Raw genomic sequence first — 16,490 nt, 5'->3', positions numbered from 1 at the left:
GGAAGCAAATACCTCATAAGGATTTTCATTCTTATTGCATACCTTGCCTAGGCCCAGACCACGACGTCACTACTTGTCATTTTTGTGCTAGATTTAATAAGCGTACTATTAAAAGACGCATTGATTTCGCACGACACTATTTCGGTAGGAAATTTAACTACACCATGCCATCGGAGCAACCGACTACCGGCGTGCACAAAAAATGCAAGGATAAGGACAGACAGCCCAGGCCTAAGCTAGATTCCAAGGCCTTGGCTGGTCCGGTCTCCGGTTCTCCAGTCCTCAGTGAGGCTCCGACGCAGCCCCTGACTACCGCAGATCTGGAACCCGAGACCGCTACGGAAATTTTGGTGGAATGCACCAGGCTGATGCAGCCATTTAGTTCAGGCCCTTCCGACGACATTGGTGCAAAAGACGTTCGTGCTACAGAAACGCCATCGGTTTCTGAAGGCGTTTTCAGACCGATGACTCTCACCATTAAAGCGTTTTCTAAGAAGAGGACTCCTACTAAATCTAAAAGGACTGCACTTCAGTCTCCTGTTCAAGGCCCCATGCCTAAGAAACAGATGCTCAAAATGGCTGAAGATGTGATTTCTTTAATCAGGGGTTCCCAGCCCCCTCCTGACAAAAGGCCTAGACAAGAGGAAGATTATGCATCCTCTGAACAAGTGTCCATTTCTTCAGACTCCTCTGAGGACCAAGATTACTCCTTCTCCCCTTATGAAGATTCTGATGCTGAGGATTCTATTCCCTCAGCTTCTCCTCCTGAAGACTATTCCTTTGGGGAAACTTTACACACTATGAGGGAACAGTTTCACTGGGAAGGTCAGGACTACTCTGACTCGAAGAAAATGCTCAGAGAGTTTCTTTTACTCCCCCAACACAGACCAATTGCCATCCCACCAGTGTTGGACATTGTGGATGATGTTTACTTAGAATCCAGTTTGAACCCAGACTCTCTACCTCCTGCTAAGCCTGACAGATACTATAGAGTGCCTGTTTCCCACAAATTTCTTTACAAAAGCCTTGTAGCTGACCCAGAGACTATCTCCCAGGGTCCCAAGGGGGCTAAGGCTTCTATGGCTAAAAACCCTATACCTTCTGAGAGGGATTCCAGAGCACTAGACAGGTGGGGGGAAAAAGGTTTACACCTCAGCCACACTAGCTATGAGGGCACTGAATTGCCAATTTCACATGCTTAAGTATCAGCAATTCCTAATCTCTCAGTTAAAGCAAAGAATAACCACTCTCCCTCAACAATCTGAATTGAAAGAAGTACAGGATCTGTTGCACGCCACTGAACAGATGGGCAAACATATCTTACAATGTGGGTTTGATTCTTTGGAGGCCTCCTGCAGAGCAGCTGTCACTGGGTCTGTTATACATAGGCATGCTTGGTTAAAGGAACAAACTCTGCCTGATCATGTTAAAGCAAAACTTCTAGATGCTCACTTACAGCAGGATGTTCTTTTTGGAGTTAAAGCAGAAAAAGTCTTAAAGAAAATGGAGGATAAGGCAAAATCTATGCAGACAGTCAAAAGATTTCCTACAGGTACAACCCCCTTGCTTCAGCAGAAACTGGCCAACAAAAAATTGGTCCTTTCCAGCTACTGACAGACCACAGAGGGGTAAATACAGACGTCCAAAGGGCAGAGGACAACAACAAGCCCAGTATAAACCTCGCCAATGGGGCACTACAACACAGAAGGGAGGAGAAGTCAGGTCCCAATCCACCAGAAGGCAAACTCAATGAACTTGCACCTCATCTGGCCAAGCAATACTCTCTTGGCAGCCCCCTTGGGGGAAAAACTCGCACTTTTTTCAGACAACTGGCACATTGTCACAAAGGACAAATGGGTCCTAGACATAATTTTACGAGGATACAGATTCCATTTTCACACCTTTCCAATGAAAAGAGGAATGCCAAACCTGCCACAAAATCAATGGGCAGAGGCACAAAAGCAAATTACAGCTCTCATGGACATGAGAGCCATTCAACTGGTACCTACTCGAGAGCAAGGCCAAGGATTTTACTCAAGACTCTTTCTAGTGCCCAGAAAGGACAATGCCTGGAGACCAATTCTGGACCTTTCAATTCTAAACACTTGCTTACAAGTACCCAAATTCAAGATGCTAACACTACAGCAGCTTCTTTCCATGTTGGGCAAGGAAGCATGGCTAGTAACGTTGGACCTCAAGGAGGCATACCTGCATGTCCCTATCAGACAAAGTTGCAGAAGATACCTCCGTTTCATTGCAGGTTCAACCCATTACCAATTCTCTGCACTGCCCTTTGTCTTATCTACTGTGCCCAGAGTCTTCACAAAATGCCTGGCACCAGTAATTGCATACTGTAGACAAAGAGGAATTCAAATATACCCATACCTGGACGACTGCCTCATCCAAGCAGAAAGCAAAGACATTCTCTTACATCATCTGGCCTTTGTAAAGCATCTACTAAACTGCCTGGGGTACACAGTAAATGAAAAGAAGTCAAAACTAGTACCCTCACAAAAAATGACATTCCTGGGTGCCAGCTTGAATACAACGGCCCAGAAGGCTTATCTTACGCCAGACAAGCAACTACAACTGACTCAATACTTCAAGACAATGGCAGCAAAGACCCAATTAACTGCAAGAAAAATTCTGCAGGCCTTGGGCTTCATGGCATTTTGCATACTAATAATACCATTTGCAAAGCTGCATATGAGGAAATTATAGTGGTACCTAAAAAGCGTATGGTCTCAACACAGCCACAGCTTGGACACAATGATATCTCTCATTCCCTGCCTACAACAGGAATTTCTATGGTGGTCACAGGCATGTCACCTCAACAAGGGTCATCCTTTCACCTTGCCCCAAGCCAGGCAAACTATCAGAACAGATGCTTCAGATTACGCCTGGGGGGCACACATGGCAGGACAGTGCATTCAAGGCGTATGGAGTGCAGATCAAAGGAATCTGCACATAAATCAAAAAGAGATGCTAGCTGTACAGAAAGCTCTGACAGCCTTCAAGGATCTATTACATCCAGGACAACTTGCAATAAAGATGGACAACACCACAGTAATGTGGTACAAAACAAACAAGGGGGTACACATTCCTACCCTCTATGCAGGCAAGCAATGATCTTATGGAACACAGCTCTGGCTTACCAAGTTCAGTTACAAGCTCAGTCCCTGCCAGGACAGAAGAACACATTGGCAGACGACCTCAGCAGAAACATCAAGGATCCCCACGAGTGGAAACTAGATCCACAAATATTTGCAATGATAACTCAAAAATGGGGCCTTCCAGACATAGACCTGTTTACCAGTCCTCAAAACTATCAACTAAAAATTTTGTACAAGGACACTTCACCATCAAGCTTGGAAAGTGGACGCACTCTCTTTCAGTTGGAAAAACCTGACAGTATATGCCTTCCCTCCATTGCCTCTCCTCACAAAGGTACTTCTGAAAGTCAAAAAGGAGAGACCACGACTGATTCTCATAGCCCCAGACTGGCCACGCCAGCACTGGTACCCGCTATTGAGGAATATGGCCCACAGCCCACCATGTATATTGCCACAAATTCCCCATTTGCTCACAACAAAACAATCAGATTCTTCACAGCCATCTCAAAACTTTAAATCTGGCTGCATGGCAAATCAACTAAACATCCAGCCAGCTCCTCTTTCCCAAGCAGTTCTGGATGTTATTCTGGAAGCCAGGAGGCCAAGCACCAGGAAGGCTTATTCGGACAAATGGAAAAGGTTTTGTGCCTGGAACCAAGCTAAAGGCCAAGACACAATTCAGCCTCACATGCCTCACATTCTACAGTATTTAACTGAGATGTTGCACAAAGGACTTTCTTTTTCCTCCATTAAAATCCATGCTTCAGCTATTTCAGCCCACTACAACACGGATCCACCTTTATTTTCGCATCCACTTCTAAGGCAGTTCCTCAGAGGGGCAAAAAACATTAGACCACCCAGGAGAGCTCCTACACCAACATGGGACCTCAATTTTGTTCTGGAAAAACTAACGCTACCTCCCTTTGAACCAGCTTTCTCTGCAGATCTTCAGTTCTTATCATGGAAGACTGCCCTGCTGCTAGCAATAACTTCAGCTAGAAGAGTCTCGGAGCTATAGGCACTAATGGCAGTGGAACCTTTCCTCATTTTTCATCAAGACAGAGTTTCTCTACGAACTAATCCTTCCTTTATGCTTAAGGTGGTTTCTAGTGTGGCTTTAAATCAAACCATCCACTTACCCACCTTCTTCCCAAATCCACAGAACAAAGGTGAGAGACTCCTGAATTCCTTGGACATTCACAGGCAACTTCGTTACTACTTGGACAAAACTAAGGCTTTCAGAAAATCTGACCAGCTCTTTATATCCTGTGCTACAGCTTCTCAAGGGAAGACTATATCAAAGCAAACCTTTTCTAAATGGATAGGTCATTGCATACGTTTCTGCTATACCCATCATGGAAAACCAGCTCCTGCTACCGTTAGGTCCCACTCTACCAGGGCAACAGCTACTTCTACAGCCTTTCTCAGGGGGGTTCCAACCAAAGAGATTTTAGAAGCTGCAACTTGGAGTTCAGTACACACCTTTACCAAACACTATCACTTACCTCTTTACTCTAAGACTAGGGCGGGTTTCGGCACTGCAGTTCTGCAGGGCCTTATGGCCTCCACTAACCCTCTATGATACCTCCTCCCATCCTTAGATTTGGGATTCAACCCAAGTGTGATGACTGCAGCAGGGTAACACGATGAACATAGTACAGTTTTGTACCTACCATAAATGTAGATGTTCGAGTGTTCACCCTGCTGCAGTCCAGGTCACCCTCCCTCCATCCCCACTGATCTACTGGCTAAATCTCTTCAATACCTTACCGATGTATTTGCTTATAGTTGAAGGGATTTTGTGTTTGTGCAGAGGTTACTCCATTTGGTACTAATTACTGACCACCTTTTTGGGGGCACCTGACATCTGGGGCAAGAAAAACTGAAGAAAATTGCGTCGGTTGCATTATATATATCCCTGGCACACTGACGTCAGGGAAGAGGCAACAGCAACCAACACCGGACCAAGACTTTGGAATTCCGGCTGACTGCGGGACCGCCTGATGACAGGATAACCCAAGTGTGATGACTCCAGCAGGGTGAACACTCGAACATCTACATTTATGGTAGGTACAAAACTGTACTTTCACACTGCTGCAGTCCAGATTACCTCCCTCCATCCCCTCTGAACTAGCTGGACTTATCTATACCTTTCTATCCTATACAACCTTTGAGGTGTATTTGCTTGTAACTGAAGGTATTGTTTTTATTTTCTATGTATATTTTTTACTAGCAATATGTATTGCCTACCTACTTGGGGCACCTGACATCTGGGGCAAGAAAAACTGAAGAAAATGGCGTTGGATGCATCTTATATACCACTGGCGCACTGACGTCAGGGAAGAAGCGACAGCAGCCAACGCTGGACCAAGACTTTGGAACTCTGGCCGACTACGGGACTGTCTGACGGCAGGATAACCCAAGTGTAATGACTGCAGCAGTGTGAACACTCGAACATCTACATTTATGGTAGGTACAAAACTGTACTTTTTCCAGTATTGAAACCAGGTTTTGTCCCTTAGTTTTTGAAGTCTAATGGGTTTTTTTTGATATCCAGGTCAATCTTTTGTTTTTAACATGACATGTAGAAGTTGGTGCTAAGCTATTTAGAATAGCTAGAAATGTGTCATTGAAGTATGTTACAGCCTGGTCGAGTTGGAGATGTTGGAGTGGTGTCAAGTTACATTTACTGAGTGTGTCTAAGAATGCTTCATTGGAGAAGTTTTTGGTATTTCGTACGACTTTGTAAACTATGGTTTTGGGTGGGTTGAGGTGATGACAGATTAAGTAGGTTGGTCTATGGTCACTTAAAACATTTGAAAGGCATCTGGAGAGAGAGTTATGGGTGGTACTTTTAATAATTGACCAGTCTAAGATTCCCCTTTGCTGCGTTTATCTGTTCAAGTGGGAAACTGGATTGTTTGGGATAAGTCATGTAGATTTATGAAGGTGGAGAGGTTATCACTAGTGCAAGTGTTCCAATCTAAGTTGAAGTCCCCTGTGATAATGATTTGTTGGGTATAGGTTGAGGCTGTCCAGGCTATGAGTTCCTCAATGGCAGTGAGAGTAAGTGTCTATTATGGTAATATTTTTTCTTTGGGTTGATTCTAAGCCATGTTACTAGGACTTCAAATGTGTTATCACAAGGGTATTTGGTGGGGAGGTAGTCTATGCTTAGGCTGTCTTTGTAGTAGATTGCAACCCCGTCTCCCTTTTTTCCGATCCTGTCTAACCTGTGTACGCAATAACCTTGTGGGAGTATGTCTGGGTCTCTTATATGGGATTTTAGCCAAGTTACTGTTGATATAAGAATGTCTGGTGAGTATTCTGCAATAACTGCATGAAAGTCTATGATTTTATTAACAAGGCTTCTAAGGTTCATGTTAAGAATGAGAGGGTCTGACGTTTTAATGTGAGGAAGAGGTGGAATGGTAGGCATGATGGTATGTTGTGCAGTATGTGGGCCGAGATTGGGGCGTATATCACCACTATGGAGAATCTGTGATAATATAAATGCATATTTGTGTGACAGTTTGGAGAGTTTGTGAAGGTGTTGGCATTGCTGATATCTACATGTTTGAAGTGGACGTGTGCAATAAGTGTGTGATTGTAGAGTTGGGAGGAGATGGCAAGGTAGGAGAGTGAGGAGTGGACGGTATTAGTATAATATAGTGTGGGGCTATAGACGTGTTGTATCTGTAGGTGAGTGTAGGGTGTTAGTATGCAGATAGCAGTAGGGTGTAGTGTGTGAGCAGGAAAAAGAGGATCGTGTATTCTTTTTTTTAAATGTTAGATTAGCTGGATGGTGTGATAAAGAAGATGTAGGGACAGAGGGGTGTTGGTGTAGTGCAGTGGGAGACAGAGGGATGTTGGTGTAGTGCGGTGGGAGTAGAGTGATTACGGAGAGTTGCAATTAAGTTGTGTGAGGGGAGGGATGATTGTTGTAGTGTATTGGTTAACTGAGGTGTGACTGGTGGCGGGAGGGTGATTGTTGATTGGGGGAAGTTAGGGGAAGGGTTAGTGTTTGTATATGTCTAGGTGATGCAGAGGTGTGTGGTAATGGGGGTAGGGTAGGGAGAGTGAGCCCAAGCATAGCGAGGGTGAACAGAGCGGGCAGGCCCCCATCAGAGAAGAGTGAAAGAAAAACAATCAGTATGAGAAGTGGAAACCTTGGAGCTGTAAGGCAAGTGAAAGCAAGAAAGAGGTAGAGGCAGAAAAGTAGGAGTCTAAGCAGATAGTTGCAGAAACACTACTTTTATGGCCTTGGTGTGTAAGTAAATCAACAAAGGAAGGCAAATCTATCTGGGGACAAAATTTACAAAGTAAATGGTACTAACCTTACTTTACAGGAGTTCTAATGGGGGAACAAATTTATTTGGGACAAGATACAGCAAGTATATCGTTAGTTGCACTATCTAGTGGCGAGAGACTAAGCTATAGTTGCCTGAGGTGGAGGACCCTTGCAGGTGTGCACACCTGCTGAAACAGCATTAATAGAACAGCGATGATCCATAGGGAAGCAGGATGTAAGAAAATACCACTGGCAGTGTCTGGGTCGGTGTTTCCTAATATTATAATGGAGTTAATTGGGAGGATATATGATGGGTCAGAGGTAAGTGACCAAGTGGGAGGACTCCTTACTGACAAGCTGGGCTAAAGCAGAAAAACCAGACAGGGATGTCCTCTTTCACCTATGTTGTTTGTCATATGCTTAGTGCCATTGTCAAATAAAATAAGGGACTGTCAAATTCAGGGATATAACTGGTTTCTTACTGAAGAACATTAGCTTTATTTGCAGATGATCTTACTTTTACTTGATAAATCTAGAAAATTATATTTTACTATTGTGAAATATCTTATGACCTTTTCAAGAACCTATTCTTACAACTGAGGCCCTGCTACACTCTTCTTGAATCTCTCAGAATTTTAACCACCACGGTGGATGACTTCAGACACACCATCCCTGGATCCTCTCTACAGCACGGTGCTGCTGCTGCCAGCTCAGCAGCAGCAGCCATTACCACAGGGCCTCAGGGCTAAAGCAGCCAAGACTAGACTCAGTGCCTGTTAAACCTACCACCCACAATCAAGCCTTCTCTTCTCAAATACTTTTTTGGCAGAAGATTTAACTTCCCCACCAGAAGAATTCTCCTTGGGAACCCCTGCATGCGACAACAGAACAGTTGTTCCAAATGCAGCAACAGGATTTTTTAGACTCCAGAAAAAAAGACTGCACCTCTTTCTGCACAGGCCCCAGCACAGGCCCTTAGCTATACCTCCTGTTCTCTGTGGTGGATGATGTTTTATGATTCAAGAGCCTCCTCCCCTCCACCTTCCCCAGCCCCTGCCAAAGAAGACAGATAGATATCAGGATTTTTATCACTACCCCCTCAAGCAAGGCACCACTCCAGACCCAGAAACTATATTATCCCAGGGGCGCCTAGCAGTAGGCAGTAGCACCCCCTTCAGCAACTAAAACTATTCTTCTGGAAAGGGGTAAAGGAGGAGACAGAAAAGGTCTACTCTTCAGCTACTCTCAGCTAGAGCTAACCTGTTAGCGATTTCATGATACAATGCTTGATCAGTTAACTAAAACTAACCAGATGGTAAATAACATACAACAGGTTAGCAACCATTCCTTAAATGTGGCTATGATGCACTGGAGGTTCATTTAGATAGAGCCATGATGACAGGCACAGTGATAGCAAGCATGGGGCTAAAAAGAACAAAGCTTGGGATCGTTAAAAAAGCTAAGTTGCTAGATGCTCTATGGACAAGACAAGTTTTTTGTTTGGTACACCTGCCCAGGTATGAAAAGAAAAAAAAAGAAAAAAAAAATCTGTTCAAACTGTTAAGTTTTTCTTGCCTTCAACCCCAAGGTTTAGCAAACTGGCCTCTGCAAAAAACTGTCCCTTTCCTGACCACAAAAATCTCAAGGGGCAGGGAATAGGCGTTCCAAAGGCCAGACCAAGGAAGAGGTGCCTACAGAGGAGCCCACAGAGAAGGTACAGTGCACAGGCACAGCCACTGCCACTACTGCCACACACACACACACATGCTACCCAACTCCTAACTCCAAACTCAACCACTAGAGCCTCTAGGCGGATAGCAGGCCACTAAACGCTTTCAAACAACTCAAACAACAAACAACAAAAAACACAATCAGACAAACCAATATGCTAGGTACAAACTTCAGATCAACTGCAACTACAACAAAGAGAATAAACTAAGAAAAAGAAAAATAAAAAATCTACCTCCAGATCAAAAAACCGTTAAACATGAGAGCTGTGGAAAAGAGCAAAAACAGGAGAACAAAGGAAGGGGTTCTATTCCAGACTATTCCAGTTCCAAGAAAGGAAAAAAATGGGGACCCAATTCTATGGAAACCACCATAAATACATTATTCATTGTCCCAAAATTCAAAAACCAAATCCAAAATGCTATTTCCACAGCAACTTCTTTCCTAACTGGGGTATGCTGGGTCAGGAAGGCAATACTTAGATCCCCATTCGACCAATCTTGCAAGATACCTCAGATTTCTCCCAGGAGATAGAAGACTAGCAATTCTCAGCATTGCCCTTTGGCTTATCTATCAAAGCACCATCTACTGGTTTATCCCTCATGGCAAAGATACCATTTCATGCAGAGCATCAGTAGTCGCCTCGCATACCGGACAACAAAAGCAAGCTGACAACAGATTTACAAGGTCATTTCATTTACTCTACAAGGACTGGGGACAAAGTCAATTTACAAAAAGTCAGAGACCATACCATCCCAAACAAGGAGGACATTCTTGGGCGACACAGTACAACAAATACAATTCCTGACTACAGAAAACAAAGAAAAACAAAAGTACTTCTTCTACCTTCTTGGCAAAAACAAACAAAGACAAGTTAAGAGAAAAGCTGGCTCCAGGCTTCATGGCATTCATCATACATAATTCATGGCCCATTTTGCCGAGATTAAACTACACTGCAGACCTGGAATTTATGGTCCCAACACACACCAACACAGACACAACAGAAATCCCAAATTCCATGCTTTAAAACAGGAGTTCAATTCCTATGGTGGGTGCCAGAGTCATGCCAGTCAAACCCAGGCCCCCAGCAACAAACCAAGCCAGACCATCAGACAACAACAGCTTAGACTCAGGGCCTGGGGGCCCCACAATGGATGCAAATGCGATGCGACACAGTGGACAGACACACAGGATCAACTTCACCTGCACAAAAGAGAAAGAAATGCTGGCAAAAAAAAGTTCAAATTGGCAACCAAATCCAAAGTCAAAAGTAAAACGATAAGGAAAAAAGTGACGGACAATCATGAACATCAAATCACAAACAACAAACAGGGAGGCACTCCTTACCAGAATGACCTTGACCCCTTACTGCCTGGCAGCAGGCACCAGCAGCAACATTGCAATAGGGGGCAATATTTGTAGAGGAAAATACAATACAGACATATATATTAACAATAGAACCACTGGATGCCATGGAAGCCAAAAATGCACCTCTTCTAAGAGGCTGCAGGCACAGATGAAATGCCAGTCCCTAGAGCATCACCTCTCAATCACCAGCTCAAAAAATCAGCACAACCTCTCAAACCAAAGGCACAAGCACCTGGAAGGGCTTCTCTCCTTCAGCTGGAATGGCCTAACACTCTCTCTCCTCCTTGACAGGCCTTCTGTACACAGCATAGGTACTACTAAAAATCATAGAAGAATCCCTGATAATAACTAAAATAAAGGAACCCAGACCCAGAACTGACTTGGCCAAGACTACTGAAGAGCACAAACACCTGATACCCCTGATGCCAACTCCTTTAAACTGATGCCTTGTAACTACAGCCAACCACATCATACATCCAAACGGAAAACTTGACTGCATTTATTCTTGAAGCACGCAGACCTTCAAAAAGAAGGAACTATGCTGGAAATGGAAAAGGTTTGTCATTGGAGTACGAAAAGAAGAAAGAAAGATGTAACATAGATATGCCTAACATTCTGGAGTATCTGGCGAACTGCTTCCATTCCCTGTCCCTGTCCCTCCATCAAGAATGATACATCAGCTCAGCTAGCAGAATAGAACAGATCCACCTGTTTTTTTTTTTTTTCACCCTTGCTTGCCTCAGAGTCTCAGAGGAATCAAGAATGTAAAAAGGAAACCACCATTACCATTTAAACTTTGTGCTAGAAAGTTGACACTACTACCTTTTTTTGAGCAGCAGCCAAACAGACCCACACACACATGGAAAAAAAAAACTGCTTTCTACTGCAATTTCTTCAGCAAGGAGGGGTTTCAGAACTACAGGCCTTAATGGCAGTGCAACCTTTTCCTAATCTTCCCTAGAGTGTCCAGGACTAATCCTAATCCTACATTTATGCCCAAGGTGGGGGTATCTTTCTTTAAACCACCAGGCACACCCCCTACCTACAACAACCCAAACAACAGAAACAGGGAAAAAATACTACTTACCTATGTGACAGCTACGCTTAGCTACGCTACTATCACGCTAAAAATAGCAGAAAGACTGACCAACTTTTGTAGCCTATGCAACAGGAAGGGAAGGAAAGCTAAGTCAAACAGACAAGACAAAAATGTGGATAGGAAATTATATACGATATTTACTCCTTCCATACTTATTGTTGTGTTTACCTCATCTATTTGGAAACATTGGCATCTATCCCAAATTTAGCCTGCAAGAGGGCTACTGGCATCTGCAAGAAAACACTGAGGGAAATGGCGTGGGCTGATGCTTTTATACCGAACCCAAAGAGATGAGAGGGTGGTGGAGCACATCAGCGGCCTTGGACCGACCTTGGACGGACCCCGACTGCAGGGAATGCTGACGACAAGACCCTTGTTATTTTTGTTTCAGGATTATAAAATAAATGAGGGTAAAATGAAGGCTATACCAGTAAACTGTGTTGCCATGCAAGAATTTGTTCAGCAAAGCCATATTTATACAGACATGACAAGCTAAACTGTTTAGGGTTTGGATTAAAAGGAGTTCTATTATGGCAGCTAAGGATATGTGGAAAAATACTAAAAAAATATATAAAAGTGAGGATTTGGAAGGTTTTGATGATAGATATGAATAGTAAGGATTAAGCATTGAAAATGTAAACATTAAATGGGATGCACTGTTTTCCCCCATGAATCAAAGTGTTTTAGGGGTACTAGATTTGAAGAGTTACTTTACAGCTACACAGTTAAGGCTCACATACTCGCATATAAAACACAAGCAGAATACTATAAATCAAAGTGAAAAGGAAATTATGTTAGGGGTGGAGTGCATAGAATAAGGAGAGAATAGAATTTTGGATGCAGGTAGTTTAGGAGAACAGTAGCAACCACACTGAATATTATATTTACAGAAAGTAAAAGAAAATATTTTGAGAAATAAGCCAGTATGGGAATGGAGAAAAGAGATTTTACCAATCGAGATGACTGTAAATAGAAAAACAGAAAATAAGTAATAGGGAGCTGGGATTTATTTGGAGAAAATTAACAAAGGAACCAAGGTATTGGGAGCAAATAACTAGGGAGAGAAAATCTTTGAGTCATGCCATGCAGAAATTTGGACTGCGGGTTGGAGACTACCTTCCCTGCCTGAGATTGATAGCAGAGTATAGGCATAGAGAAAGGCGGGTAGGCATTGTTGAATGAAATACCAGCTTTGGTTGAGTTTGTAGTTGAGTTTAGAACAGAAATTGTGGCAAAACAGACAGTTAATAGGGATGTAAAATAATATAATTGTAACATCAATCAGAAAGTGTTAGATAAAACTGGGAATTGAGAATGGAAAGACAGTATGTAAAGAAACAGCTGGAAGTTATGTGTATGATGCCCAGGTATGCTATAAAATCTGGGTTTAGGATCCTTGCATGGAAGTGTTTGCATAGCTATTTTTATACCCCAAGTAAACTTCATAGAATTTTTTCACAGGTGGACAGTGATTGCTGGAGATGTGCTGGGAAAGAGAGGGCTACCTGGGGACATGTTTTTTGGGAATGTAAAGAGCTGGTAATTTTTAGAAATTCCCTTATAGGGTGTCTTGTCAGAAATGATGGGAGAATAGATTATTATAACCGAGGAAATTATTCTTTTGATTTGAAACATAGATACTGAATAGCCTAGACACAGTAAGACCCTATTAAGTTTGTTGCTTTTGGCTGCCAAAAACACCAATTTCCTTTGTATTCAGTGTTGCAGTACTGATTCTTCAGTATTCTTGCTGCATAGAATCTTGCAACTGGCCTGATTTTCAGAGTCTTTTCATAATCCCTAGCCAACAGACATCTGATAGCTGACATTCAGATGGCAAAGTATAAGAGGGGGCATCTGGCGCCGTCTTCACTTCTTTCTAGCCATGCAGTCTGATGCACTTCTACATTTACCAGATACTTGTAGTCCTTCATCCGGTTCATTTTCCTCCAGAATTTCTATAAACAGATTTCAGATAAGTGCTCCGTTGCAGAATTCTTTCTTCTGATTAATGTTCAAAAAAGTTAATAACTGCTTGAATTGTGGAAAGTAAATCCTGAGTAAAGATTTTCATTAATTTTGTCTGTTTTGTTTTTGGGGCCTCAGCATGATGTTAACCGGTTGTCAGAATTGTGCTAGATTTAATGACAAAACCATTAAGTGTAAGGCTGAAGGCCTAACAGCACACATGGAGTCCCCTGGACCCAGTTCCTACTGCTCTTCCACCTTCCTCTGCTTCTACCAGTAACGCTACCTTACCAAAAAAAAAAAAATGGAAAGACAAAAAAACTAAATAAAAGGACCCTGCATATGATGACAATCCTTAAGCATCTGCACTTAAGTCAACCGACAACCCTAGTGACATGTTTTGTTGGTCCAGTAGCTACCAGACTTGAACCCCATGGTGTGACCCCTCGGGAGGTCACCATGGCAGCAGGCTTTCCAGTTCTAATGTCTCTGACGTTTTTGTCCATTGGATCTGAGGTCACTCAGCAGGCCTCCACTTCTGATGCCCAAATATTGGTTAATGAGTGTGATAGTTCATCTTTCACTGTTCTGCAAGAATGCATGCCTTTAATCCAGACTGAACCCACAGTCACCTGACCACAGACATAGTCCTCCCTTGTTAATCAGATGGCTAAACTGAGGAGCTAGCCAGTCTACCTCAGCCTATGCCCCAGTTGTCAGCCACTTCATCCCCATTTGAAACTCAGGATCTCCTAAAAGTTGCTCAGGAATTCATGGCATTTATGAAATCAAGGAAGTCCAGCCAGGCACTGCAGACTATCCCTTTAGCCTCTTCCAGTAAAATGCCAAGAGGTGTCTCCTTTCAAGAGGAGTCTGATTCTTCAGGATCTGAGGAAGTTATCTTATTCTGAGCACTACCCCCCCCCCCCCGTCCTATTCAGATTCTGGCTCAGATGATGCCCTTTCCTTCTCTTCTCTCCCAGAGGATTTTCCTTTGCGGATATATTACATAAGATCAAAGTTTTTTTTTCAGTGGGGAAAGCAAGGAATTCTTTCCTGCCCAAACCCATTACAGCCAACTTCTAAGCTTGCCATTCCCCTGACCGCTAGCAGCCCCACCAGTCAATGTTTGAAGACATCTCTTTACATCCAGACTCTTCTCTCTGCCCCAAGGAAGTCAGACCATTTTTATAGAGTGCTTGGCAGTTACCGGCACTAGAAGAACCCACAAGCTGTGATCCCTCTGTAGTCTATTGAGTATACTAAAGGTGTACCTAAACCTTGCTAGACGAGCCCTGCTTAATGACGGGTTTGTATTACGTTGTCGAAAGACAATTTTGACAGCTCAGAAGAGTGAAACGGCTGACTATCAAAACTTTTATCCCACACCCCCCCCGCTAAATATATATATATATATATATATATATATATATATATATATATATATATATATATATATACGAACTCCGAAGTCGCACTACAGTGAGGAAAGGGCAAATATTCCAATCTTCACTGTACTGCAATCCCGCAATCCGAATGTCGATATCCGCCAGTTTCGCTCTTCTGTGCGTTCGACGTTGTTGTCTTTCGACAACGTAATAGGAAACCCTTAATGACAAGGAAGGCATAGTGATAGGTTTGAAAAAAAAGACTTGTACATCTGCTACTCTGTGAGAGACCTCTGTTGCCAATTTCAGATGTTAAAATACTTGGAGTCCTTGCAGGAACAAATCCTTACCAAAGCTGAGAGCTTTGCAGATGATGTATTACTAAGGGACGTACAGGACACAGGAGGAGCAACACCCAGTGTTTCCTGACACACTGTACATTGTGGTTATATGATGCTTTAGATGCGTCAAGCAGAGCAGCTGATATCAGCTCTGTTATCTAAAGGCATGCCTGACTGAGTACCCAGCCACTTTTTGACCAAGTTAAGGCCATATTCCTGGATGCCCATTGGATAAAGAATTCCTATTTGGGCCTCCTACAGAAAATGTTTTTGAGAGATTAGATTAAAAAGGGAACAAGTAAAAATTGTGAGATAATTTTATTTGTCTTCAGCCTCAAAATGGACTAAAAGTTATCTGTTTATGCCTTAGTCTCTGCCTCCAAGGCAAGATATGAGGAGGCACCAATCAAAAAGGCTTAGTCCAGGAGATGGCAGCCTGAACAAAGCTGTAGACTGGTGGGGGGGGGGGGCAAACTCCCCACCCCCAAGAGAACCACTGTGTGATTATGCACACCTCTCACATCCTCTCCCTGTCCCACTGGTAGGAAGACTGTCTTTCGAAGTCAGTGGAAACTCAGCACCTAAGGCCAGTGGTTACTAAACTTGATAGAAAGATTACATCATGCAGTTCAGAGAAAGATCTCCTTTTTTAGGGATACCAAAGCCTACAAAGACCAAGAATCTTTCCTTCCTCCCATCTTACAAGAGCTCTTGCAGCAGAGATCCATTCAGTCAGTACATGGCCGGCCTTAGGCATAGGCCAACTAGGTGGCCGCCTAGGGCGCCGGTTTAGCAGGGGCACTTTTTTTTTTTTATTTATTTGGTGGTAGAGGTAGGTGGGGGGGGGGGAAGTGATGAGTTGGGGGTGCTGGGTGCCTTTGCCCCTAGGGGCACCAGACCTAGGGGGGCCTCTCTGAGTCAGTACCTAAGGAGGAAGAGGCAGCAAGATTATCCTTCAGGATTCTTCTAGTTGTAAGAAAGGAAGGAACTTGGAGACTAATTTTAAGACTTCTCAAAATTAAACATTTTGCTAGACATTCCCATGTTCAAAATGCTGACTCTTCAAAAATTGCTGCCCATGATTTTTCCTGCAGCTTTCATGGTTAAAATGCATCTGAAGGGTGGCTATCTCGATGTACCTATAGCAAAAGAGCACAGAGATGCCTTCTGTTCATAGCAGCAGGTTTACATTGC

At 43.2% G+C, this 16,490-nt stretch overlaps 1 protein-coding gene across 2 annotated transcripts in view; it reads left to right on the top strand.

Moving 5' to 3' along the window:
• The window catches only part of MRPS22 (mitochondrial ribosomal protein S22), a 586,067-nt gene that overhangs the window by 483,787 nt on the left and 85,790 nt on the right, over positions 1-16,490 (top strand). The window lies entirely within an intron of this gene.

This window comes from Protopterus annectens, chromosome 4.part1 (genome assembly GCF_019279795.1).
Source record: "Protopterus annectens isolate FY-2018-M chromosome 4.part1, PAN1.0, whole genome shotgun sequence".
Lineage (NCBI taxonomy): Eukaryota > Metazoa > Chordata > Ceratodontiformes > Protopteridae > Protopterus > Protopterus annectens.
Note: the sequence above shows the minus strand (reverse complement) of the source record. Positions and strands in the feature narration are given on the sequence as shown.